The sequence below is a fragment of the Scyliorhinus torazame genome, chromosome 7 (genome assembly GCF_047496885.1).
Source record: "Scyliorhinus torazame isolate Kashiwa2021f chromosome 7, sScyTor2.1, whole genome shotgun sequence".
Classification (NCBI taxonomy): domain Eukaryota; kingdom Metazoa; phylum Chordata; class Chondrichthyes; order Carcharhiniformes; family Scyliorhinidae; genus Scyliorhinus; species Scyliorhinus torazame.
In genome coordinates, this window is record NC_092713.1 from 248,428,237 (window position 1) to 248,442,729 (window position 14,493).

At 47.2% G+C, this 14,493-nt stretch overlaps 1 protein-coding gene and 1 pseudogene across 1 annotated transcript in view; both read right to left on the reverse strand.

The window, feature by feature from the left end:
* The window catches only part of LOC140426936 (SH2 domain-containing protein 4A-like), a 49,764-nt gene extending 48,253 nt beyond the window's left edge, over positions 1–1,511 (reverse strand). The window contains exon 1 of the mRNA XM_072512236.1: positions 1,055–1,511. The gene's annotated coding sequence lies outside the window, so the exon portion shown is untranslated. The remainder of the gene's footprint in view (positions 1–1,054) is intronic.
* A 12,224-nt stretch (positions 1,512–13,735) lies between these two features.
* On the reverse strand, positions 13,736–14,107 carry LOC140427395 (SNARE-associated protein Snapin pseudogene; annotated as a pseudogene).
* Between the last annotated feature and the right edge of the window lie 386 nt (positions 14,108–14,493).

Sequence of the window (14,493 nt, forward strand, 5' to 3'; positions counted from 1 at the left end):
CGAAAAAGAGACAGTATCGCATTTTTAAAACAAAAATCTGCTGATTTTTGCAATTATTTACGAATTTATAAATAGTCCGCATAACTTTGCAGCAAAGATACAGGCGTAGCAAAAATAAAGCTGGGATCCCCAAAAAAGCTAATTCTCTGTGTATGGCGCATATATTTTTAGCACAGGCTTTGAAAAGTATTTAATCAATCAGATATGACAATCTGCTGTGTGCCCCTGCTGCTAAAGCCTCCCGCCTCGGGCGTTGCATGTCGCCTTTATTATTAGACGATTGTTTATCTCTCAGATGAGGGTGGACAGGACATTCCATGTGTTCTCTGTATCTCCCTTACTTGTGCAAAAAAAAAGAGTTGTGACGCACACACACACACACTTGGCAAAAATAAAGTTGATATTGAGGATTTTGGAATTATGACTACCATACCCCCTGGAGATTTATTTCTGTCCGGTGGACGTACAGTATGGCCACACTTTCAAGTCAGTTTGCTTCTGGTTAAATGAAAATGATCGAAATGTCTCGGTTTTCCCTGGATGGCTTGAAACTAATCCGCATTTAACCCGTCTATTTCTTAATGCCTTCCGGTAAAATAAAATTCATTTTGTTCCCCCCCGCCCCCCCCCCCCACACACACACACCCCACACACTGACAAGGAGCGATGGATCTCTGCTACAACACCCCGGGCAGCGAGCAATTTCCTAAAGGCACATCACAAAGTTTTGTCACAATTGCTCAACACCGCTCCCCATCCCCTACACCCCCCCCCCCCCCCCCAACACACACACACACACACGCGTGTCAGAAAGTTGACAGCGCTCTTTTAAAACCCGAATAGTTATTCGGTAACTGGACATGAACAGTCGGATTCGCCAGAAATATTTCCCTTAAAATGTTGAAGCTTCAAGGTCACGACTGGCATTGTATAATTGGAGAGCTTCAGCGAAATAAACGTGCTGTGTACGAGATTTTTTTTAACAAAAATGTTGGGAGTTTACATTCGGTCCCCTGACTTTGAACGTAACAGAAAACCAACATGTTTTACTTACCACACGGTTTGGTCTTTGAGCCCTCTGGGTCTTTCAGCAGGGACTGGTGCTTTCGGCTGCAACTATTTTTTACATGACCGCAGCAAAATAACTTGCCTGCAGTTCGTCACTCCCAGGAGAAGTTGGTGGGAGGCTGGGAGAGGGGTGGCAGCTGTATTTGAGAGTATCGGAAAGTTGTCCAACTTGGATCCACTGCATGATCCAACCATGACTGAAGCATCCAACCCCAAGCGCTCGTGCTAATGTATAATTTTTCGGGGGTTAACCAAGTCCCCGCCCCCACCTCTTTAAATTCTTCCCCATTTATTAACTCTGCTTATTCGGGTTTCTTGCAGAGGACTGTTTTCATTGAATGTACATGTACAGTCGATCTTCTGCTGTTCTGATACACTTTCTCCTTCCTATGCAATTGGCACTGCAGGGCTGGTTTCAAGTGTCTAACCTGTCTGCTACGTCTAGAAGAAAATGAGAGCGGAAAAAAACATTTTTGTCTAAATTTCAAAGAAACATTTACGCTCGGAAATTCCTGCCCTCAGTGCCATTGGCCCAGCAGACTCAGGGCAGGAAATTGCGCTGCTTGTGGCAGGTGAAGACGTTTGCACATGTCATGTTTGCAAGATCGCTTATTTTATGCGCAATGAAACCTCTTTTAGGGGGGTTTAAAGCCATTGTTTATTGGTATCCTTGCGGGTATCGGGAAGGGGGGTGCAGGAATGGGAAGATACACTTTGCAGCTGCAGCTACAAAATAAAGACTTGCATTCATCCAGTGCATCTCACAACTCAGGACACCCCGATGAAATTTACACGCAATGAAGGACTTTTGAAGTGTAACCAATCTTGCAATGTCAGAGAGGAAGCAACTAATTACCAGGCAGCAAGTTCCCAAATATGATATTGATCAGCTAACCCGGTTTCTGTGATGCTGATTGAAGGAGAATTCTTGACCAGAGCATCAGATTTCCCTGCACTTCTTCAAAATAGTGACATGGGATCTTTTACATCCACCTTGAGAGCATGTACCGTCTCCGTTTAACACCCCACTAGAAAGACAACTTCTCACAGGACAGCACTCTCCCAGAACTGCACTGGAATGTCTGTCTAGATTTCTGTGCCCAAACATCTGGAGTGGAACTTGAAACCACAACCTTCTGACCCAGAAGTGAGGGAGTTACAAAGTGAGTCATTGCTCAGAGTTAAATAGCAATGGGTGGGCCAAGCAAATGGTTCTGTTTTATCTATTTTAGTTTGTTGCATTTTTTTTAACTGATCCCGGTCAGTTGGGTTTAGTTAAGTTCACGATCCCACAAAGTTGTTCTGAAATAGTTTCTTTGAAACAACATTTTAGTGCTGTTTTACCACAGGAAGCTGACGCATCATTAAACTCATAGATTAATTTTCTACAGGTCAAGCAGAGTTTGGAAGACAATCTTCGCATGTTGTTGATGTTATTAGTTTTGTTACTTTTTATTAGTTTACTTTGTTTGCTCCTTGGAACTGTGGTTGTGTCATTCCTGTAAGTGCAGAGAGGGATTTTCTGGAGGTGTTCAAAATCATGAATGACCTAGACAAAACAGCTAAAGAAAAACTCTTCCCATTGTGCTAGAGTCGAGAACCAGAGGAAGCTAATTTAATGTGATTGGCAACAGAATTTCTGATTTTAAAAAACGGTTAAATAGATATGGGGAACATGTGGGGAGGTGGATTTGAGACCAGGAAGAGATCAGCCATGATCTGATTGAATGGCAGAGCAGGCTCGAAGGGCTGAATTGCCTACTCTTGCTCTTAATCCCTATGTTCCAAACTAATGCTAACTTTTTACACAATAAGTAATTTGGATCTGGAAAGCATTACCTGAGAGTGTGGGGGAGGCGACTTCAATCTTGGCGTTCAAAAGGGTATTGGATAAGCATCTAAAGAGATCAATTTTGCAGGGCTATGGGGAGCTGTGCAAGAGGGCCAGCACAGACATGAAGGCCCAATGCCCTCCTTCTGTGATGTAACCATTCTATGATTCTATGATCGAAATTCAAGTTGTTGTCCTTAATCAATAATTCTTTTTAACAAGTTAATTTTCCGCAGGCCCATATAACTCCCCTACCTGATAGATACCATAGTTTCACTGTTGCTATTCTCCCAAGTGAAACATCTGATTATAAGCTTTACCATTTCCGACCAATCTTCTATGTCTCAAAAGGATGACGTATTCCCAGATGTTTCCTTCTGAAGAACTAACCGCCATTTATCCAATGCAATCCTATTTACGTTTACAACTTGTTATCATGTTGGTATGGTGACACAGTGGTTACTGAACTAGTAATCTAGAGACCTGGACCATGTCTGCTGGAAAATTTAAACATAGTTAAATAAATAAATATGGAATTACATGCTATAATCAGTTAGAGTGGCCATGAAATTATTGAATTGCCATATTAACTCAGCTGGTTCAGAATATCCTTCAGAGAAGTGCATTATCCGTTCTAACCCAGTATGCTTTCTTTCTGACTTCTGACCCACAGCAGTATAACTGGCCACTGAAATGACCTAGAAAACCAGTCATTTGTATCAAACTGCTGTGAAAAGATTTAAGGCCTGCCCAGAAGAGTCAGCCCTGCAAAGTGTACAACAGCATGCCAGGAACAGCAAAAGGTAGACATTAAAAATGAGGTACCAACCTGATGAAGCTAAAAAGTAGGTCTTCATGAATACTAAACAGAGAAAGCAACATGCTATAGACATAACCAATGGATCAGATCAAAGCTCAGCTGTCCTGCTACATCCACAAATGAATGGTGGTGTATAATTACACAACAAACAGGAGGAGGTGGCTCCAGAGATATCCCAACCTTAATGAAGTTGGAGCCCATCCATTGAATGCAAAAGATAAGGCTAATCAGGATAAGTCCAATCGGGTCAATTACCGCTCCATGTGCCTCCACTCAATCATCAGCAAAGTGATGGAAGAGATCAGTGATAATGCTATCAAGTGACACTTGCACATCAATAACCTACTCGTAGATGTCCTATTTGGGTTCCACCAGAGCCACTCGTTCCAGACCTCATTACAGCCTTTGTCCAAATATGGGGAAAATAGATAAGATGAGGGCTCTGCCTATGACATCAAAGCAAGTGTGGCATCAAGGAATCCTCATAACATTGAAGTCAATGGGAAACAGATGGAAAACTCTATACTGGTTGGAAGCACACCTCGTACAAAGCCAACATTTGCCTCAATTGACATGCCTCCACCTCTCTCAGGCATTGCATTCCATATCCTAACCACTATTGTCACCATTGCCATTTTATTTGCCAATTATCTGTGTCCTTTGGTTTTCAATCCTTCCACCAATAGGAACAGTTTCTCTTTATCTACTCTTTTCACACCCCTCATGATTTCTAACACCTCTATCAAATCTCCATTCAACCTGCTCTTTTAATTTCCATTCTTTCTATATAACTGAAGCTCCCCCTCCCTGGAACCATTCCTGTGAATCTTTTCTACATCCTCTCTAATGCTATTACATTCTTCTTAAAGTGGTGCTCAATTACACCTCCTAAAGTGTGGACGCAATACTTAAATTGAGGTCAAACCACTCTTTTTTAAAGGGTAAATATACATTTCTTGCTTTTGTACTCTATACACCTATTGATACAACCCAGGATGCTGTATACTTTATCTACCACTCTCTCAACCTGTCCAAGCACCTACAATGATTTATGCACCTATGCATCTCTGCTCCTGCAACCCTTTTAGATTTGTATCCTTTATTTTATTTTAGCTCTTCACATTCTTCCTACCATGAATCACATCACACTTTGCATTAAATTTAAGTTGCTGTTTGCCCACACATTCCATCATCCTGCCTATGTCCTTTTGATGTCTCAATGTCTCAAGAATCTAAAGCCCTTCCTCCTGCACTATCTCTCCAGTCACGTATTCATCTGCTCTATCCTCCTATTTCCATAGTTACTTGTACATGGTGCACAGAAGTAATCTGGAGATTGCAACTTTTGAGAATCTGCTTGATAATTTCCTAGTTAGCTTCCCAAATTCTAACTGCAGAAGCATATCCTTTTTTCTATCTATGTTGTTGTTTCCAACGTAATACCACTAATTGTTCACTCTCCCATTTTAGGATGCTCTGCAGCTGTTCAGTGATATCATTGACCCCGGTACCAGGGGACCAATATACATCTGGATTCAATTCTGCAGCCACAGAAACAGCTGTCTATTTTGCTAACTATCGAATATCCGATCACTATTGGTCTTGCAATCTTCTTTGTGGCCCCCTTTACAGTTGTGTCAACCGTGGTGCCATGGACCTGTTTCTGACTGTACTTTGTACATGTTGGAGTTCTCTACACCTCCATATGTTTGGCAGAGAACCCATGGTACCATAATAATTGCATGTTTACATAATTTACAGCTTTCCCAAAATATCTGCCATCGATATGATCAGTTGTCATGAGTGCAAGCTTTTATAAGATGGTTATGTTTTAAACTGTCTTCTTAACTAAAGCTAAAGTAGAGGAATGGAGAGCGGCATGTGATCTACTAATTTTGTTTGATGATAATCTGATGTAAACTGGTTGTCATGGCGACTGGGAACCCAAGTCAAGTCCTGGGCACAAAAAAAAGGAGCAACTGGCAGACTTACAGACTCTCTGTATTTGGATTCAAAGATTCTGGATGGAGAGAGAGAATCCTGGAGCAGGACAGGGAAACAGCTGCTGATTTAGATAACATGGAAAAAAGATTGTGCGATGCTAGCCACCTGGCAGAATGTGGGTTGGAGCCCATTCTCTAGTTAGTTGAAAAGTTGGGATATGTAGAGATTTAAAGACACTGGATGATTCGCCGACTGTGGCTAGTCAAGAAGTTACCGGAGTAGGCTTTGCTGCCAGAAGTTGGTTTGGGGATTCTCAGAACACTGAGGGAAACAATATTTGATGGATACTGAACCTTACAACTTGGCAAAACAAGGAAAGGTGAGCCAGTTGGAAGCTGGGACTAACTTTAGACTAGTTTCTGTAGCGATTACAATTCTGCGGAGAGTGCTGTTCAATGAATAAATGCGACATGAGGTTTTTGATCATGATAGGAAGTTAAGGGGAGATATATTTCCAATAGTTGTATAAGTTGTCGACTAATACAGGCATTTTCGACTTCCGGTTGCGGTGATGCCGAGCTAGCCGCACGTTTCGGCGGCTCCAGCTCCGACGGACCTTCGGGCTCTTTTAAGAGCCCCAACGGGGAATTTTTTGTCGACCCAGCCCGGTGTGGGGTGTGGGAGAAGGGAGTCCCCCCCAAACGAAGGAGGAAAAAACCTGCGGCGGCGGCTGCAGCCCGAGGAATCATCGACCAAAAGGTCAGAGGGAGAGAAGTTCAAGATGGCGGCGGAGAAAGCGCAGGCGACATGGGGGCCTGAGCAGGATGAAATCATGAGACGGTGCGTGGAGCTGCTGAAGAGGGAGGTGCTGACCCCGATGCTACAGGCAATTGAGGGGCTCAAGGAGACATTAAAGACCCAGGAGACAGAGCTTCGCGTGGTGGAGCAGAAGGTGACAGATATTGAGGACGAGATCCTGGGCCTGGCGGTTAAGACTCAGACGCACGAGGCACTTCATAAAAAGTGCACTGAAAGGATCGAGGCCCTAGAAAACGGAGCGCGAAGGAAGAACCTTTGGATACTTGGTCTCCCTGAGGGTGTGGAAGGAGTGGACTGTGGAGCGTACGCAAGTACGATGCTGAGCTCATTGATGGGTGCTGAGGCCCCTACGGGCCCCATGGAGGTGGAGTGGGCAAATCGGATTCCGTCGAGAAGACCAAAAGCGGGAGAACCACCGAGGGCGATAATCGTGCGATTTTACCGCCTTAAGGACAGAGAAGAGGTCCTGAGATGGGCTAAAAAGGTGCGGAGTAGCAGATGGGAGAACGCTGTGGTACGGATATACCAGGATTGGAGTGCAGAGGTGGCGAGAAGGAGGGCGAGCTTCAACCGAGCCAAAGAGGTGTTGCATAAAAGGAAGGTGAAGTTTGGGATGCTGCAGCCGGCAAGACTATGGGTCACATATCAGGAGAGACACCATTATTTCGAGACGGCGGAGGAAGCATGGTCCTTCATCAAAGAAGAGAAATTGGATGGGAACTGAGGGACTGATGCTGCAGGAAATGTTATTGTTATTGATTTTGTTAATGTTATGGGTGAAGTTAATTGAGAAGCAAACTGGGAAGGGGGGAGACATTGGGGAAATGTGGGCGCCGGTGATGGGGGAAAGACGTGACACAGTCGGAGAATGGGGAAGGGGAGGGGGAGGGGAAAGGGAGCTGCGCCATAAGAGGCGGGTCAGGTAAACGGATGTTCCCGCGCCAGAAAGAATAAGGCGGGAAGACAGGCGCAAGGCGGATGGGAGTTCCCCAACACGGGGGGGGTCGAGGAGTGAGCAGGAGCAGCCGGGGTCAGTGGAAGTCAGCTGACTTACGGAAGTGACATGGGGGGAGTAATCAAGCTAGATAGGGATCTAGCGGGGGGGGGGGGGGGTGGGAGGGGGGAGGGGGACAACTGGGTTGCTGCTGCGGAAATCCAAAAGGAAATGGCTAAAGAGTGGGCGGGCGGGGATGGTGTGCGACGCTGGGGGAGCGAGCGGGAGCGCGGAGGCGGGATATGGGACTGGCCTAGAGAAGGTAATGGCTAGTCGACATGGGATGGGGGCAGGTAGCCCCCTAGTGAGGCTGATTACGTGGAACGTGAGAGGCCTGAACTGACCGATAAAAAGGGCCCGAGTGCTCGCGCATTTGAAAGGACTAAGGGCAGACGTGGTTATGCTCCAAGAGACGCACCTAAAGGTGGCGGACCAAGTTAGGCTAAGGAAAGGATGGGTGGGACAGGTGTTCCACTCAGGACTGGACGCAAAGAACAGAGGGGTGGCCATTTGGTGGGGAAACGGGTAGCATTTGAAGCAAAGAACATCGTAGCAGATAGCGGAGGTAGATATGTAATGGTGAGTGGTAGGCTGGAGGGAATGGAGGTCGAGTTGGTTAATGTGTATGCCCCAAATTGGGACAATGCGGGATTTATGAGACGGATGCTGGGGCGTATACCGGACCTGGAGGTAGGAAACTTGATTCTAGGAGGGGATTTTAATCCGGTGCTAGACCCGGGGCTAGATAGATCTAGCTCAAGGACCGGAAGGAGGCCGGCAGCGGCCAAGGTACTTAAGGGGTTTATGGACCAAATGGGGGGAGTGGATCCATGGCGATTTCTTAGACCTAGGGCTAGGGAGTTTTCCTTCTTCTCCCATGTCCATAAAGTGTACTCCCGGATAGATATTTTTGTTTTGGGAAGGTCGTTGATCTCTAGGGTGGAAGAAGCTGAGTACTCAGCCATAGCGGTTTCGGATCATGCCCCACATTGGGTGGACCTGGAATTAGGAGAGGGCAGGGAGCAGAGAACACTCTGGCGATTAGATGTGGGACTGATGGCGGATGAGGGAGTGTGTGCAAGAGTGCGGGGGTGTATTGAGAGATACCTGGAGGTCAATGACGACAGCGAGGTCCCTGTGGGAGTGGTTTGGGAAGCACTAAAAGCGGTGGTCAGAGGAGAGCTGATCTCTATTGGGGCCCACAAAAGGAAAACAGAGGCCAAGGAAAGGGAAAGATTACTGGGGGAGATTTTAAGGGTGGACAGGGAATTTGCAGAGACCCCGGAGGAGGAATTGTACAGGGAGAGGAGACGACTCCAGACGGAGTTTGACCTTCTGACCACCAGAAAGGCGGAGGTACTGTGGAGGAAGGCACAGGGGAGGAGGTATGAATATGGGGAAAAGGCTAGTCGCCTGTTGGCTCATCAATTGCGAAAGAGGGCAGCAGCGAGGGAGATAGGAGGAATTAGAGACGAAAGGGGAGACACGGTGCGAAGGGCAGGAAAGATAAATGAGGTGTTCAAGACCTTTTATGAGGAACTGTATAGGTCTCAACCCCCAGAGGGAGAGGAGGGGATGCGGCAGTTCCTGGACCAATTGAGGTTCCCGAAAGTGGAGGAGCAGGAGGTGGTAGGCCTGGGGGCACCGATTGAGGTGGACGAGGTCATTAAGGGACTGGGAAGCATGCAAGCAGGGAAGGCCCCGGGTCCAGACGGGTTCCCGGTGGAATATTACAGAAAATATGTGGACTTGTTGGCCCCGTTGATGGCGAGGACGTTCAATGAGGCCAGGGAAGGGGGGACTCTACCCCCGACGATGTCGGAGGCGACGATATTGCTAATTTTGAAGAGGGACAAAGATCCGTTGCAGTGCAGGTCCTATAGACCTATTTCACTATTGAACGTGGACGCCAAATTGCTGGCAAAGGTACTGGCATTGAGGATAGAGGACTGTGTCCCGGAGGTGGTGCACGAAGACCAGACAGGGTTCGTAAAAGGGAGACAACTGAATGTTAACGTGCGACGACTATTAGGGGTGATAATGATGCCCCCAGTGGAGGGGGAGGCAGAGATAGTGGCGGCAATGGACGCAGAGAAGGCATTTGATAGGGTGGAGTGGGAGTATTTATGGGAAGTGTTCAGGAGGTTTGGGTTCGGGAACGGGTTTATTAGCTGGGTTAGACTTCTTTATGGGGCTCCAACGGCAAGCATAGTTACAGGTCGACATAGATCGGAGTATTTCCGACTATATAGGGGAACAAGACAGGGATGCCCGCTGTCTCCATTGTTGTTCGCGTTGGCAATTGAACCTCTGGCCATGGCGTTAAGAGACTCCAGGAAATGGAGAGGGGTGATTAGAGGGGGAGAAGAACACCGAGTCTCGTTATACGCGGATGACCTATTGTTATACGTGTCGGACCCAGCGGGGGGGATGATAGAGGTTACGCGAATTTTGAGGGGGTTCGGGAAATTCTCGGGGCATAGGCTAAACATGGGGAGGAGTGAATTATTTGTGATACATTCAGGGGACCAGAGTAGAGAGATAGAAGGCTTGCCGCTAAGGAAAGTGGAAAGAAACTTCCGATACCTGGGGATTCAGATCGCTAGGAGCTGGGGAACCTTGCACAGACTTAATCTGACATGGCTGGTAGAACAAATGGAGGAGGACTTCAAGAGGTGGGACTTGCAGCCTCTATCGCTGGCGGGCAGGGTGCAAGCAATTAAGATGATGGTCCTCCCGAGGTTCTTATTTGTATTTCAATGTCTCCCTATATTAATCACCAAGACCTTCTTTAATAAAATAGACAGGAGCATCACGAGCTTCGTGTGGGCAGGGAAAGTCCCGAGAGTAAGGAGGGGGTTCCTTCAGCGTAGTAGGGACAGAGGAGGATTGGTACTACCGAACTTGGGCGATTACTATTGGGCCGCCAATGTGGCAATGATACGTAGATGGATGATGGAGGGTGAGGGAGCGGCGTGGAAAAGACTGGAGAGAAAGTCCTGTAAAGGGACGAGTTTAGAGGCGCTGGTGACGGCGCCGCTACCGTTCTCACCTAAAAAGTTTACCATGAACCCGGTGGTGGCGGCAACACTGAATATCTGGGGACAGTGGAGGCGACAGAGAGGGGTGCGGGGAGCCCTGGTGGGGTCCCCTATCAGGAACAACCATAGGTTCGCCCCAGGAAGAATGGATGGAGGATTTCAGAGCTGGTACCAGTTGGGAATTAGGAGGGTGGGAGATTTATTTATAGATGGGACTTTTGCGAGCTGGGGAGCATTGGAGGAAAAGTATAAGTTGCCCCGGGGAAATTTCTTGAGATATATGCAGGTGAGGGCGTTTACTAGACAACAGGTGAGGGAATTTCCGTTGCTCCCGACATAGGGGTTACAGGACAGGGTGCTTTCAGGGGTGTGGGTCGGAGAGGGCAAGGTGTCAGAGATTTATCGAGAGATGAGGGAAGAGGGGGAGGAGTCGGTGGGTGAACTAAAAGGAAAGTGGGAAGAAGAATTAGGGGAGGAGATAGAGGAGGGTATGTGGGCTGATGCCCTAAGCAGGGTGAATTCCTCTTCCTCATGCGCCAAGCTTAGCCTGATTCAATTTAAGGTGCTACATAGAGCACACATAACGGGAGCAAGATTGAGCAGGTTCTTTGGAGTGGAGGACAAATGTGGGAGGTGTGGCGGGAGCCCGGCAAACCACGCACATATGTTTTGGGCGTGCCCGGCACTGGAAGGGTATTGGAAGGGAGTGACGGGAGTGATTTTGCAGGTGGTGAAGGCCCGGGTCAAACCAGGCTGGGGGTTAGCTCTATTTGGAGTTGCGGAAGAGCCGGGAGTGCAGGAGGCGAAAGAGGCCGACGTTGTGGCCTTTGCGTCCCTAGTAGCCCGGCGTAGGATCCTACTCATGTGGAAGGTGGCGAAAACCCCCGGACTGGAGGCCTGGGTAAATGATATGGCGGGGTTCATTAAACTGGAGCAGATAAAGTTTGCCCTGAGAGGATCGGTCAAGGGTTCATCAGGCGGTGGCAGCCATTTCTCGACTACCTAGGGGAACGTTAGAGGGAAGACAGATGACCAGCAGCAGCAACCCAGGGGGAGGGGGGGGGGGTGAAGGGGGGAGGTGGGGGGGGGGTTTAGGTCAATAGATAAGGGGGTTTTGTTACTTGTGTATGGTTAAAAATTTCTGTGTGGTTACTGTTGCGTTTGTTTTGTAAGAGGAAAAATTGTTGTTTGGGAAAAAACATTTCAATAAAATATATTTTTTTAAAAAAATACAGGCATTTTCAAAGTCGGGGACGTGACCCGCGGGTGGGTCGTGGGCGAATGTCGGGAGGGTCGTGGAGCTGTCCGTCACAGCGCTCCCGATTGCGCAGCTGCAGCAGCTGGCTTTTAACAATGCCAGGCTGCGAGCGGCCTTCAAAATGATGGCCGCGACCATATAAAAAATGCAGGCACACTGCGCATGCGTGCCCACTCATCGGTGTGCATGCGCCAAACCACATGGTTCCGTGAACTCTAATAAGGAAAACTGATCAGCTAGCATTTAAAGGCAAGATTTCACCCAAAATGTGAAGATACTTTTTTTCTAATTCTGTTATGAATTTCTTTTCTATTTCTGATCCCAAAACCGACTGAGCTACCAGCACCTAAGTGGCCAAATCCTGTGTTACCCCAAATTACATTGAATATACCACCACATTCAGCTAACCAGCCCATGTCCACATTTTTGCTTCATTCGGAACACAATTGAGCATAAGGCGAGAAATACAGGAGAGAAAACAAGCGGAGAAACAAAAGACCATTCTGGCCAGCCAACCAGCCCACACCTCGGAATTGAATGAAATGCAAATTGACACAGGAGCAAATATTTTGTCCCTCATGTCTTTCAAAATATGAAGCAGCTACTGGTCTGGCCAGGAGGACAGAAACACAGCAAATGGAATACAACCCAGGGAAGTGTGAGGTGATGCATTTGTGGAGGTCAAACAAGGCAAAGAATTGCACAATACATGGGAGGATACTGAGAAGTGTAGAGGAAGGAAGGGACCTTGGAGTGAATGTCCACAGATCCTTGAAGGTAGAAAGAGAAGTTGCTAAGGTGGTTAAGAAGGCATCTGGAACCCTTCCCTTTATTAGCCAAGGTAGGTTTGCGCAATCAGAGAGGCAGGAGAGGATTTTTTTAAAAATGCAATGTAATCTTCCTGCCTGATGGGAGTCAGAGAGCAGGTCACACCGCCCCCCCCCCCCCCCCCCCCCCCCCCAAACATCACGTGCTTTCGGCGCAATTGTGATTCCTCCATTTTGTCAGCAGCAAACAAGGTATGAGAAAATGGTGGGTCGCGAAGATTAGCCGGCGTGGGTCGCAAAGGTCGGCCGGGTGGGTTGCGAAGGTCGATCGGCATGGGTCCCGAAGGTCAGTCGGCATGGGCCCTGCAGGTTGTCCGGTTGGTAAAAATGGTTCCCCAGAAAGAAAGTTTGAAAAACGCTATACTAATAAGTGTTTCATAGATTATCATAGATTATCATAGAATTTACAGTGCAGAAGGAGGCCATTCGGCCCATCGGGTCTGCACCAGCTCTTGGAAAGAGCACCCTACCCAAGGTCAACACCGCCACCCTATCCCCATAACCCAGTAACCCCACCCAACACTAAGGGCAATTTTGGACACTAAGGGCAATTTATCATGGCCAATCCACCTAACCCGCACATCTTTGGACTGTGGGAGGAAACCGGAGCACCCGGAGGAAACCCACGCACACACGGGGAGGATGTGCCGACTCCGCACAGACAGTGACCCAAGCTGGAATCGAACCTGGGACCCTGGAGCTGTGAAGCAATTGTGCTATCCACAAGGCTACCGTGCTGCCCCTTTTTTTTTGCAGGAATGAAATATCTCTATTCTAACTGGTGCATGACATTATACCAAAAAAAAACAATTAACATTTGAGAAGCCTCATTGGATGTTAAGATTTAAGCAGAATACAGTGGTTCTAAAGATTGTCCAAACATAAATACTCTGATCGGACTGTACGCAGGATATCTCCAATGAGTTATACAATTGCTGTTGCGACCTGCAGCAGAGATTAGGAATAGTAAAAGTCCAATGCCATTGTGACAGGTTTGGAGCTTTCCTCTCTCTCCTCCATACAAGCTCTGCAGTCTTCATTTCCATGCTTTGAGTATCACAATCCATTTCGAGATCACATAGTTTCCCCCAGCTCCAGCAGTGTGCAGTATTTCAGCTCTTTAGAAGATTCCTTCATTTACTTGGAGAACCAGGAAGACGTATACCAGATTCGAGCAAGGCTTTACGGCGAGCTGTTTCCTTGGCAACGTTATGATTCAACCGCCTCAGTCGCTCCTGTGCATTCTGTAAAATGTTGTTGACTAGCACCACCCTTCGTCGGGCATTCAGCAACTTTTTCACATACGGATCGAGGTCAAGTGCCATTTTCTGGTCTTCATTAATCCGACACAATTCTGCCGCCAGGTTGTCGATTTGCTCACGGAGATCCAGCTGACTCTCCCTGACCCCCCGGACCTGCTGGTCCACCTCCCGCACCGCCGGCCGCAGCAGCTCCAGGAGGCCCGAGGACAGAATCTGAGCCTCAGCGGGAGCAGCGGCAGCCATTACCGCACAGCCTGCCGGGAGGGAAAACTGGCCAGTTGTTTAGTTGCTTTGGTTTGTTTGTTACAGTAAGAGTCTTAAAACATCATTGCATCTTCTTTGTGTTGGTTCATGGCAAATTATCTCTCTTTTTAAAAGTTATCAATCTCTATGAGAATGATGACATTGTAGACACTTTTTTGGAAATTATGAGCAAAGCTATTTAACAGTGAAATTCACCTGTGGAATTAAAGTCCAGAATTATCAAGGATTAAAGCCTAGAAATTGAAAAAATACAGATTTGGATTGCTGTAAAATAGAGAAAAGAGGAATGTTATAGAATCATATCAAGTATTTGTACAATAACATATTTGACAAAGAGTCATCTCGACTTGAAACGTTAGCTCCCT